This window comes from Protopterus annectens, chromosome 11.part0 (assembly GCF_019279795.1).
Source record: "Protopterus annectens isolate FY-2018-M chromosome 11.part0, PAN1.0, whole genome shotgun sequence".
NCBI classification, from domain to species: Eukaryota; Metazoa; Chordata; order Ceratodontiformes; family Protopteridae; genus Protopterus; species Protopterus annectens.
Window position 1 is genome coordinate 1,401,592,548 of NC_056745.1, and position 14,197 is coordinate 1,401,606,744.

Sequence of the window (14,197 nt, forward strand, 5' to 3'; positions counted from 1 at the left end):
CACGTGCTATAACTGTATACTGCTGTAGTGTGACAAACTACTTAGGTAGGAGTTCTATTCCAAGACATGGCAAGTGTGTGTGTTTGACAGTCAGAGCCTGTAGACTTGTAAGCACAATACTGGCAAGTTTGTGTGTGTGTGACTACCCTGTAACCAGGCATACACATGTGTTATGTCTTTTAATATGCTGCACACCATGGTAGTCATCTGTGGTGAGTGGAGTCTACAAATTATTACATAGTTATGAATAGAAAAGAATAGACAGTCAAGAACGACTACTGTTGGGTATGTTATTTTCCTGTGCCACTGTCGAGCAGTGACACAGATGTGGTCCCCAGGGTGTATGTCCATACCCATCATTCCCCCACCCAAACTCCACAATCCCCAGGGTATATTGCCTTAGCCATCATTCCCCACCCCAAACTCCACATACACAACAACCATCCCTTCTCTGGTGAACTGATTAAAATTTAAATGTTATAAAACAAGAGTTGCCTCTGTTTTGTGTAGATGTCAATTCCTTTGGAACCCTTCTGTGTCACAAAGGGTGTTCAGACATGTTTATATATATCCAAAACAAACCACGACACCAAGCCTCTGTGGAAGGACCACCAGGAGAAACGTATAATTGGAATAATTAACTTATTATACAGCATCATTTTTGTAATTGGGCTTGCTTTTTAAGTGTACTTGTATTGTGAGAATTTTGTTTCTGAGGAAGTCTATGTGGACAAAAGTGTTCATTAAAGTGGAGTACGCTAATACTTTTCTCCTGGTGGCCCTTCAATGGAGGCTTGGTGTTGTGGTTTGTTTTGTTTTTTTATCTTTGCACTTTTGTGGTTTCCAGTTTTTTGGGTGCAAGTTGCCATGCCTGAGGGCCAGGGAGATGCCTTGTTGGATTTGAGCATCCATTCGATTGCAGGTGCAGGTGAATCCAATTTAACTACTGTATTATTAAAGACTTTGGAGGACATACAGAAAACCTTGCACATTTTGGTAAAGGAGCATTCTTCAAATAACCCCTCATGTTCTAGTTCTGATGAAGATGCACAAACAGTAGTGGAAATGAACATTCAAAATACCATCAACAATGGGCGTAATGAAAATACTAAACACCCACCGGAGGTTTCAAAACAATGTAAAACTTATAAAAGGAAAATTTCAAAAACTCAGAAGGTGAACCAAGGCTGCAGCATCAAAAAACAAGCAAGTAGTCGGTGTAGATATTACTGCATAGAATTCTTGTATAAAGTCTCTCCACCAATAAACCACTCACGAGAAGTAAAATAAATATAAAAGATTCCATCTTTATTGAGTAAGCGCTTTCACCATATTTCGGACTCTTCAGACTCAAATACAAAACTAGAAACACATACTATATACTAAAAAAACTAAAAGGCGGGAGAAATCCCAATTAAAATGGCGTAATTAATTAGAGGCTTCATAAATATTCACAAGGTCCTAAAGCCAATAAAATACTCTAAAACTTCAACAACTGTCATAGTGCAGTCCAATAAGGAACATTACAACACAATAAAATGCAAAATAATAATCAAGAAACATACACTTGACACAAACATAAAAATAATTAAAAGTACAATATTATATAAAAAGTTGCCACTAATCCTATCATTCACTAAAACCTTTAATTTTCTCATTTTTAAGAAAGGTCTAACAGATACCTTGGCATTAAGCCCTGGTGGTACATCAGATCTGAGCTTAAAAATCCACATATTTTCCCTATTCTCTGTATGTGTTCTAATGTCACCACCCTGACATTGGCTCTGATATGTTCAACTATTCTAAAGCTGAAATTATGTTGAGATCCCATCTCAGAGACATGTTGGCAAGCGCATTGTTGACATGCCCCATCCTGATACTATATAAATGTTCACGATACGATCCTTAAAGGACCGGTTGGTCTTACCTATGTAAAAGGATGGACAAGTGGAGCAGGTAGCTAAATAAATGATATTGTTGGACTCACAGTTTCCATTAACTTTAAAGAAATACTGGTGTGAGCTAAATGGATGTGTGAACACGGTGGAAGGATTAATGTAAGAGCAGAAACTGCAACTGCCACATCTCGTGTCCCACTTAAGGTAATACTAGATCGTGGATAAGAGGGCCTCTATCACTATCAATAACCTCTTCAAATTCTTTTATTCTTATACCTGAAAAGGGGGCGTCACCTAGTGTTTCTCTAATGTGAGTATCTACCATCAAGACATTCAGTGACTTCTCACTAGATCCTTAATGTCTCCTACATCATTGGTAAAGAACACTGAAAATGCTCCTGAACTGACTAAAGTATCCCTTGCTCTAATTTCACTCTGCGCATCTTGTAAAATATGTGTCCTGTCTGAAAATGGGCGCAATATTTAGTCTCAAATCTCTTAATAGTGCCATGCCATTCGAGAGGTCATTCTGTCCATAACCTCTCTGTACTAATCTTCTGTTTAAGTCACCCAAATCATGCTCAAAGCCAATGTTACTAGGGTTATATCTAGACGCCCTCAATGCCTGTCCCTTTACATTCTTAAAAACATAACCAGGGTGCATACTAGATCGATGCAGAATAGTGTTTTTGTGGCAGTCCTTTCTAAAGACACCTGTGTTGATCAACCCACTATTCAATTTCTCAACAAAGACATCCAGAAACGAGATCTTAGTTTCTGACTTCTCATATGTGAACTTAAGATAAGTGGTAGAATTAATGTATGATACAAAAGCTGTCCAAATCAGTAGAGCGCCCTCCATAAAAGAAAAGATCATCTACAAAGCGTCTATAGAACAAGACATGTTCCAATAAACACAGATGATCCATACATTACTTCATGTTCCCACTCTGCCATGAATAGGTTGGTAGCTATTGGCACAAGAAGTGCCCATAGCCATCATCCTCTGTAAAGCATCTACCCTGAAAGTAAAATATGTTGTTAGACAGAACTAACTGTAACAGGGACATAATTAGATATACCTTTAAGTCAGACATATCAGATACCGCCTTTAAATGACAGCAAACTTTCTCAATACCAATCTGGTTCGGAATTACTGTGAAAAGGGACTGGACGTCCATAGTAACAAAAATAAGACCTGACGTGTCTGAAATGCCACTAAGATTGGCATACAAATCAAGTAAAAACTGTTTGGTATCCTTTAAAATAAAGGGATTACTATCTACAACAGGTCTCAGGTGTCTTTCAAGAAAAATCGAAGACGGCTCCCACCATCCCCTACCAGCCACAATTGGCCTCATAGGGGGATTAAGAGAATTTTTATGTACCTTGGGTAAACCATTAATCAAAGGAATCATAGGATTAGGTACATCCAAAAACTTAAATAAGGAAAAATCAATTACATTACTGTTCAAAAGACTTAACAAAAGCATATGAACCTTATGTGAATAAAACTGCACCATGTTAAATGCTATGGGTTGATAGAATTTTTGATCACTCAGCATAGAAAACATTCTATTCTTGTAATCATCAGCATCAAACACCACAACCCCACCTCCCTTGTCAGCTGGTCTAATGGATAGGGATGCATCCTTGCTCAACCTGAATAAGGCACCTCTCTCAGCGACTCAAATTATACTTGATAAATGGACGTCTATTAGTGTCCCTTAATCTGTAAAGATCATCCTCAACAAGCTTGCTAAATGCTGCTAGTAGTGGATGTGGCTGTGGTGTAAAGACGCTTGGTCTCTTCAAATACACTACTAGTGGTAGGTATAGCGAGAGCCCTTTAGACAAAACCAAAGATTCATCTGCAGTCAGGGTCCTGGAAGACAAATTAAAACTAAGTCTTCCTTTCCCATTCTTCTCTCTCCCACATTTTCTTTATATTCTTGTTCGGAAGGCCTTCTCTGAAGACAACTTCCCCTGTCTCTGTCTGATCTCATCCTCCCATAGCCTTGTCTTCCTTGATAGAAAAGGATGGGAAGAATTGAAGACTAAAGGTGCAGCATTGTCACAATCATTAATCAACACATTATTAGTTTCTTTTGTACCAGCCTAGAGGAATTAGAGCTGGTATTCTTACTCATGACAACAGGTGTAGACACAGAAGCCTTATTAAAGGAATTATCCATCTCATGTGAGACTAAAATCACATCAGAGGTACAAACAGTACCTTGATTGCTTCTATTGTCTATTTCATTAGCAACAACACTAGATGAAGTACTCTCATTAGTAACATAAACACCAGTCGTTGTATGAGGAGTACCATCCAACATAGACTTCTTGTTCTCAATAAATACAGGTCGTTCATTATACAATGTAGATGCAGAGGTAGTCTCTAAAGGCGACATATTGTTGCCTCTATGTACAGTTACTCTGTTAACATTATGACTGGTAAAGTTACTGTTAGATCTAGCGGCAAACGTTTTGGGCCAAGTGAAGATCTGGCCCATTTTAAAGTCTGTAAAGTCCCGTTGTAGTTTATTCTTCTTCTGGGTAATAAGTTTCCTTTCATACTGACTGGCACTGTCAATTACCTCACTTAGCTTTTCATCAATCACTGCGTGAGGAAAACGCTCATATAACAAGCGTTGTTGCTGATTTAAGTTATTTCTAAGTTCTTCTTCTATTGGCAAAAAGAAATCATTGAGGAGCTGCATATACTTTACACTCACCTCTAGATTGAGTTGCTGCCACTGGTACAGCAATTCAGGATAAGTTGTACCAGAGTGTAATTGACAGTGCCAGTCAGTATGAAAGGAAACTTATTACCCAGAAGAAGAATAAACTACAACGGGACTTTACAGACTTTAAAATGGGCCAGATCTTCACTTGGCCCAAAACGTTTGCCGCTAGATCTAACAGTAACTTTACCAGTCATAATGTTAACAGAGTAACTGTACATAGAGGCAACAATATGTCGCCTTTAGAGACTACCTCTGCATCTACATTGTATAATGAACGACCTGTATTTATTGAGAACAAGAAGTCTATGTTGGATGGTACTCCTCATACAACGACTGGTGTTTATGTTACTAATGAGAGTACTTCATCTAGTGTTGTTGCTAATGAAATAGACAATAGAAGCAATCAAGGTACTGTTTGTACCTCTGATGTGATTTTAGTCTCACATGAGACGGATAATTCCTTTAATAAGGCTTCTGTGTCTACACCTGTTGTACGTAGTAAGAATACCAGCTCTAATTCCTCTAGGCTGGTACAAAAGGAAACTAATAATGTGTTGATTAATGATTGTGACAATGCTGCACCTTTAGTCTTCAATTCTTCCCATCCTTTTCCTATCAAGGAAGACAAGGCTATGGGGAGGATGAGATCACAGAGCAGGGGGAGACAGAAACGGAAGTTGTCTTCAGAAGGCCTTCCGAACAAGAATATAAAGAAAATGTGGGAGAAGAATGGGAAAGGGAAGACTTAGTTTTTAATTTGTCTTCCAGGACCCTGACTGCAGATGAATCTTTGGTTTTGTCTAAAGGGCTCTCGTTTATACCTACCACTAGTAGTGTATTTGAAGAGACAATGAGAGATTTTAAGCTATATGTAAGGAACTTATCGTTACGTCTAACTTTTGGTAACAATAGTAGTTCCATCAATAATGAACGTTTTCAGAGACCAAGCGTCTTTACACCACAGCCACATCCACTACTAGCAGCATTTAGCAAGCTTGTTGAGGATGATCTTTACAGATTAAGGGACACTAATAGACGTCCATTTATCAAGTATAATTTGAGTGCGTCAGAGAGAGGTGCCTTATTCAGGTTGAGCAAGGACGCATCCCTATCCATTAGACCAGCTGACAAGGGAGGTGGGGTTGTGGTGTTTGATGCTGATGATTACAAGAATAGAATGTTTTCTATGCTGAGTGATCAAAAATTCTATCAACCCATAGCATTTAACATGGTGCAGTTTTATTCACATAAGGTTCATATGCTTTTGTTAAGTCTTTTGAACAGTAATGTAATTGATTTTTCCTTATTTAAGTTTTTGGATGTACCTAATCCTATGATTCCTTTGATTAATGGTTTACCCAAGGTACATAAAAATTCTCTTAATCCCCCTATGAGGCCAATTGTGGCTGGTAGGGGATGGGTGACCGAGCCGTCTTCGATTTTTCTTGAAAGACACCTGAGACCTGTTGTAGATAGTAATCCCTTTATTTTAAAGGATACCAAACAGTTTTTACTTGATTTGTATGCCAATCTTAGTGGCATTTCAGACACGTCAGGTCTTATTTTTGTTACTATGGACGTCCAGTCCCTTTTCACAGTAATTCCGAACCAGATTGGTATTGAGAAAGTTTGCTGTCATTTAAGGCGGGTATCTGATATGTCTGACTTAAAGGTTTATCTAATTATGTCCCTGTTACAGTTAGTTTTGTCTAACAACATATTTTACTTTCAGGGTAGATGCTTTTTACAGAGGGATGGCGTAGCTATGGGCACTTCTTGTGCCAATAGCTACGCCAACCTATTCATGGCAGAGTGGGAACATGAAGTAATGTATGGATCATCTGTGTTTATTGAACATGTCTTGTTCTATAGACGCTTTGTAGATGATCTTTTCTTTTTATGGAGGGGCTCTACTGATGATTTGGACAGCTTTGTATCATACATTAATGCTTCTACCACTTATCTTAAGTTCACATATGAGAAGTCAGAAACTAAGATCTCGTTTCTGGATGTCTTTGTTGAGAAATTGAATAGTGGGTTGATCAACACAGGTGTCTTTAGAAAGGACTGCCACAAAAACACTATTCTGCATCGATCTAGTATGCACCCTGGTTATGTTTTTAAGAATGTAGTAAAGGGACAGGCATTGAGGGCGTCTAGATATAACCCTAGTAACATTGGCTTTGAGCATGATTTGGGTGACTTAAACAGAAGATTAGTACAGAGGTTATGGACAGAATGACCTCTCGAATGGCACTATTGGGCTAAGAGATTTGAGACTAAATATTGCGGCCCCGTACTTTTCAGACAGGACACATATTTTACAAGATGCGCAGAGTGAAATTAGAGCAAGGGATACTTTAGTCAGTTCAGGAGCATTTTCAGTGTTCTTTACCAATGATGTAGGAGACATTAAGGATCTAGTGAGAAGTCACTGGAATGTCTTGATGGTAGATACTCACATTAGAGAAACACTAGGTGACGCTCCCCTTTTCAGGTATAAGAATAAAAAGAATTTGAAGAGGTTATTGTGTGATAGAGGCCCTACGAATCCACGATCTAGTATTACCTTAAGTGGGACACGTAGATGTGGCAGTTGCAGTTTCTGCTCTTACATTAATCCTTCCACCGTGTTCACACATCCATTTAGCTCACACCAGTATTTCTTTAAAGTTAATGGAAACTGTGAGTCCAACAATATCATTTATTTAGCTACCTGCTCCACTTGTCCATCCTTTTACATAGGTAAGACCAACCGGTCCTTTAAGGATCGTATACGTGAACATTTATATAGTATCAGGATGGGGCATGTCAACAATGCGCTTGCCAAACATGTCTCTGAGATGGGATCTCAACATAATTTCAGCTTTAGAATAGTTGAACATATCAGAGCCAATGTCAGGGGTGGTGACATTAGAACACATACAGAGAATAGGGAAAATATGTGGATTTTTAAGCTCAGATCTGATGTACCACCAGGGCTTAATGCCAAGGTATCTGTTAGACCTTTCTTAAAAATGAGAAAATTAAAGGTTTTTTAGTGAATGATAGGATTAGTGGCAACTTTTTTATATAATATTGTACTTTTTAATTATTTTTATGTTTGTGTCAAGTGTATGTTTCTTGATTATTATTTTGCATTTTATTGTGTTGTAATGTTCCTTATTGGACTGCACTATGACAGTTGTTGAAGTTTTAGAGTATTTTATTGGCTTTAGGACCTTGTGAATATTTATGAAGCCTCTAATTAATTACGTCATTTTAATTGGGATTTCTCCCGCCCTTTTATTAGTTTTTTAGTATATAGTATGTGTTCTAGTTTTTGTATTTGAGTCTGAAGAAGCCGAATATGGTGAAAGCGCTTACTCAATAAAGATCGTCTTTTACGATATTTATTTTACTTCTCGTGAGTGGTTTATTGGTGGAGAGACTTTATACAAGAATTCTATGCAGTAATATCTACACCGACTACTTGCTTGTTTTTTGATGCTGCAGCCTTGGTTCACCTTCTGAGTTTTTGAAATTTTCCTTTTATTATTGACTGTTGACTTCTCAGAGGGTGTTTGCTCCGTATCCGTTTCATTTTCCAATGTAAAACTTATGCTAATATTGCATCTGTTTTGAATGACAATGGAGATCCATTTATCAATACCAAAAGACAAATAAACTTTATTGAACTGCCATTATACAGAGAGTGCTGTCAGATTCTAAATAGACTTTTAAAGAAATATAAAAGTTTGGATATTGAGAACAAATATTTTAAGAAATGCATTGAATTGGGCATTGTTCCAAAAGGCTTACGCTTTTTTAAAAGTCCAAATGGAGTCACTGAAAGTGATCCATTTTTTTCCAAACTCAAAAATGTCTATAATTCAGCTGGAATTAGTTTTTTGGGATTGCTAATCGAGCGCAATAGAAGTATTATGGAAGAGCTGAAAGACGAGATAGTAAAGGTGGAGCAAAGCATTGAAAGGGATTTTGAACTCATTTTTACTGACAGAATAGAATGCATTTCAATTCTGGATGATATTGGGCAGCATGAACGAATTGCGATCGAGAGGAAGAACAAGAAATTAGATTGTGATGTAGCCATGTTTAACTCTGACACTTCTTATAACTTTTTTCTAGGTTCGGATAAATGGAATTTTTCCTCATCTTAGCAACCGGTCCACCTTAAATATGATAGAGGAAGGAGCGCGGGTCCAGCTACAGAAGTTTCGTATTCAGCAGGTAACTGTTCAGTGAATGGCAATGATGAAGAAATCAGCAGCGTCTCCGATGTGGAGGATTCCAGTGGCTCTGCTGGTTTAATTTCAAGTGGAGTACTTAATTCTGCTTTGGAAACTGGTGAAAATGAAGCAGCAGTTAGACCCAATACTTTTTTAGTCGTGGGGAAAGAACAGAGACAGCAGAAATTGAAAACGATGGTGACCAGGAAGAGAGGGAAATTACTGTCGGATTTGTCGACGGATTATGAATAAAAACAACTAAAAAGCCCAGGTTAGACTGTGACATTTTAAATGTATCAGGTTTTGTATTAAATGAGCATCAAACAAAGTTATTGAAGTTGAGTGTAAATTTTGTTCCGATGAGGAGGGCTAATGTGATTGATGTGATTTTAGATTTAAAAAAAATACACTAGAAATTTAAATCTAACATACATCTTGAAAGATGTTAAGAATACCACATCTTCTTTTGTCACACCATCTTGTTATAATCTAGCATTGTTACATACATTAAAAGTTTTTGAAACTTCCTGTGAAAGTGAGATAAGGAAGTCAGTTGAAAATATAAGGAGAAATACTAAAGGTAACAAGAAGTATTTTTTTGACAATTTGAGTAATGAAATGAGAACTGCTATGAAAGAATTGTCTGATAATAAAAATATTCGAATTATGAAAAGTGATAAGGGTGGAATGTTAGTAATTATGAATCAAGCTGGCTACGTTCAGAAAATTGAAGAAATGTTAAACAATGAAGAAGAATATGAAAAAGTCACAGCTAATGACATTGCTAGATGTTATAAATATATTTCCAGTTTTTTATATGATAGCCTAATGTGTGGGAATTTGGACAAGACAACTTATAATTTTTGCAATATTGAAAATCCTAAAGTGGGAGTTCTATTTGGCATTCCCAAAATGCATAAAAACATGGTAGATCCACCCTTTTGGCCCATTATTTCAGCCCCTAATTATGTTACAGAGGGAATGTCTATGTTGGTTGATACTGTATTGAATCCACTGACGCAGAAAATGGATTCCTTTTTAAAAGATTTGTGGGATTTTCTGAATAGCATTAGATTATTCAGTCAAAATGTACAGTTTGATCCTTCTAAACACGTTATTTTTACTGTAGATGTGACATCTTTATATACTTCTATTCCTCATGATGAGGGAATAGAGTATGTCAGGGCATATTTAACTTTGTTCACTAATATGACCAATGGCAGTATTAATTTTTGCTGTGAGTTATTAGAGACACTTTTATACAATAATTATTTTTTGTTTAATGGACAATTCTACAGGCAGAATCGATGTGTTGCCATGGGTTCTCCGGCAGCACCTTCTTTTGCTAACATAGTTATGGGATGGTGGGAACATTTGGTTTTGAACCCACTAAGAAATTAATTTAATGTCATTTATTATAAAAGATTCATCGATGATTTGGTGTTCATTTTAACAGGTGATCATTATTTTGTGGAGTCTTTTGTAGCAAAAATGAATGAAAAGTCTGATTTTCTTAAATTTGTGTTAGGTGACATAGTTTTTAAGATTAATTATTTGGATGTTCATCTGTTTTGGAGTGAAACAGACCATCATTTTATTAGTAAAATTCATAGAAAAGAGACTTTCATGAACAGCTATTTGCACTATTCTAGCCAACATCCCACATTTATTAAAAAGAACATATCAAAAGGGAAATTTATTAGAGCTAGTCGCATGACCAGTGAAAATCTTTTGTTGGCCGAGAAATTTCAATTTATTATTGAACTCCTCAGCCACAGGGGATACGAGTCAAATTGTTTAAATGAACTAGCTAAATATGTGTGGGATAGAAGAGAGAGTCATTATTATCCCATTTTGAAGAAAGGTATAAGTGAAGATGGTGGCAATACAAATAATGACAGCAACCATTTATGTTTCAATTTGCAAATGACCTCAGACGGAATGCAGTTACGTAACATCATAGAGAAGAACTGGAAAATTATAGAGGGCAATCATGATTTATTGAAAGCAGTTGGTCCCAAACCCAAGTTCGTATATAGAAATGATTATAATTTGAAGACTATACTGAAGAAGGGGAGGGATATCAGTTTGGTCCTTAACCCTACCCTCTTTTCTGATAGACCCAAGGGCATGTGTAAATGTTCGGATTGTCCTATGTGTAGGCATATATTAGTAGGACCATACATCGAATTTTCCCATTTAGAATATACTATTGGGGTCCCAGGAGTGTTTAATTGTAAAACTCAGGGGGTTGTTTATGTGGCCATCTGTGACAAATGTCTGGAATTCTACGTAGGTATGACCACCATACATTTATTTAAGAGGATTAGGGAACAAATGTACAGTATAAAAAGAAAAAAAATTGAATAATGCCCTATATAAGCATAGTGTGGAATGCACAGGTTTCAAAAAGTTTTTATTTTCCATCTTGGAACAAGGTCAACATGACAAAAGAGGGGGGATTTCAAAGCCTATTTAGAACAAAGGGAAGCTAGATGGCAAATTAAATTGAAAGCAGATCATAAACCTGGACTGAGTGATATTAGTAATATCAAATGTTTTTAAAAAAATCATAGGAGGCATGTTGTGAAATAATAAATCACATTTTTGTTTTTGTTGTATTTATAAAGTTTTCATGGTTGTTCAGTTGTTTTTATCATAATAATTGGCATTGTATTGATTTTAACTGGCATAATTAACTTATTATGACATAATCATTTTTTTGTAATTGGGCATGCTTTTTAAGTGTACTTGTATTGTGAGAATTTTGTTTCTGAGGAAGTCTATGTGGACAAAAGCGGTCATTAAAGTGGAGTACGCTAATACTTTTCTCCTGGTGGTCCTTCCATAGAGGCTTGGTGTCATGGTTTGTTTTGGTTTTTATCTTTGCACTTTCGTGGTTTCCATGTTTATATATATGGCTATAGCTGTGTCTGTGTATATGCATATATATATATATATATATATATATATATATATATATATATATATATATATATATATGTGTGTGTGTGTGTGTGTGTGTGTGTGTGTGTGCGCGTACACATCCCGTAAGTGCATATATGTATTTAGTATTTAGTTATAACAGTTGTACATATGTAGACTTGTCTATGTTGTTTCACAGAGTACAGTACATTCAAGGGTACTGTACATATGTACACAAAGTGACTGCCCCATTTGTTTTCAGTATTGTGGAATACCTGTAATAAAATGTGTATTATAAAAACCATGAAACATATATACAACCTAGATGGCTTAGAGGTAAGTCCACTGACCTTGTTGTGCATGGTCCAGGGTTCAAGGGTTGTTGAAATGTAATTTAGGACTGAATAAGACACTTTTATGCAGGTGTAAATGTGTTTTCACGACAGTAAGCAGCAGGTACACACAGGTAAAAGTCATATACAACTTGCAATACACTTTAAATGCCCTTCTTTGACAATCCTGCTGATATCACCCACCTAGAAATACACCTCTGGGACTGCTATAACCCAGGAATCTCTGTAGTGCATCCTGTAACTGTGTAATGATGTAGTGTGATAAACTAGTTTGGTAGGTTTTCTAATTCCAGATTTGCCAACTGTGTGTGTGTGTGTGTGTGTGTGTGTGTGTGTGTGTGTGTGTGTGTGTGTGTGTGTGTGTCTGTCTGCTTGAGAAGGGAACAAAGCTTTCTAGAGTATTCACACTCCTTACAATTTACATACTCAACTTTGGCAAGGGTGCTGATGTCACCCACCTAGAAATACACCTCTGGGACTGCTGTAACCTAGTAATTTCTGTAGGTTGTCCTGTAACTGCATAATGCTGTAGTATGATAAACTAGTTTGGTAGGTGTTGTAATCCCAGACTTGCCAACTGTGTGTGTCTGCCTGAGAAGGGAACAATGCTTTTTAGAGTATGCACACTCCTTACAATTCACATACTCAACTTTGGCAAGGGTGCTGATGTCACCAACCTAGAAATACACCTCTGGGAGTGCTGTAATCCAGTAATTTCTGTAGCGTCTCCTGTAATTGCATAATGCTGTAGTGTAATAAACTAGTTTGGTAGATGTTCTAATCCCCGACTTGTCAACTGTGTCTGTGTCTGTCTGCCTGAGAAGGGAACAATGCTTTTTAGAGTATGCACACTCCTTACAATTCACATACTCAACTTTAGCAAGGGTGTTGATTTCACCCACCTAGAAATAAACGTCTGGGACTGCTGTAATCCATTAATTTCAGTAGTGTGTCCTGTAACTGCATAATGCTGTAGTGTGATAAATTAGTTTGGTAGGTGTTCTAATCCCAGACTTGCCAACTGTGTGTCTGTCTGCCTGACAAGGGAACAATGCTTTTTAGAGTATGCACACTCCTTACAATTCACATATTCAACTTTGGCAAGGGTGCTGATGTCACCCAGCTAGAAATACACCTCTGGGACTGCTGTAACACAGTAATCTCTGTAGTGCGTCTTGTAACTGCATAATGCTGTAGTGTGATAAACTAGTTTGGTAGTTGTTCTAATCCCAGACTTGCCAACTGTGTGTGTGTGTGTGTTTGTTTGTCTGCCTGAGAAGGGAACAATGCTTTTTAGAGTATACACACTCCTTACAATTCACATACTCAACTTTGGCAAGGGTGCTGATGTCACCCAGCTAGAAATACACCTCTGGGACTACTGTAACCCAGTAATCTCTGTAGTGCATCCTGTAACTGCATAATGCTGTAGTATGATAAACCAGTTTGGTAGGTGTTCCAATCCCAGACTTGCCAACTGTCTGTGTGCCTAAGAAGAGAACAATGCTTTTTAGAGTATGCACACTCCTTACCATTCACATACTCAACTTTGGCAAGGGTGCTGATGTCACCCTCCTAGAAATACACCTCTGGGACTGCTGTAACCCAGTAATCTCTGTAGCATGTCAGGTAACTTTGTACTTCTGGAGTGTGATTTAGAATTGTGGTAGGGTTCCATTCACAACGATGGCAGTTATGTATGTTTTCTGTGTGTTTCAATGTCTGTGTATGGAGCAATGCATTATAGCCTACTCACTCACAGGACATTTACAATGCCCTACGTTGGTGATCCTGCTGATGTCATTCCTTGTTAAATACACCTCTGGGGAACAAGTTCTCTAGTAATCCTCGTTGTGCATCCTATAACATCTCCATGCAGTAGTGTGATATAAATCTTGGTCATGGGTTCTATACCCACACATGTCAGTTGTGGATGTGCTGTGTGTGTCTCGCTGTCTATTTTGTGACCAATGCATTTTGGGCTACTCACTTGCGGGAAATTTGAAATGCCCTACTTTGGTAAACCTGCTGATGTCATTCCT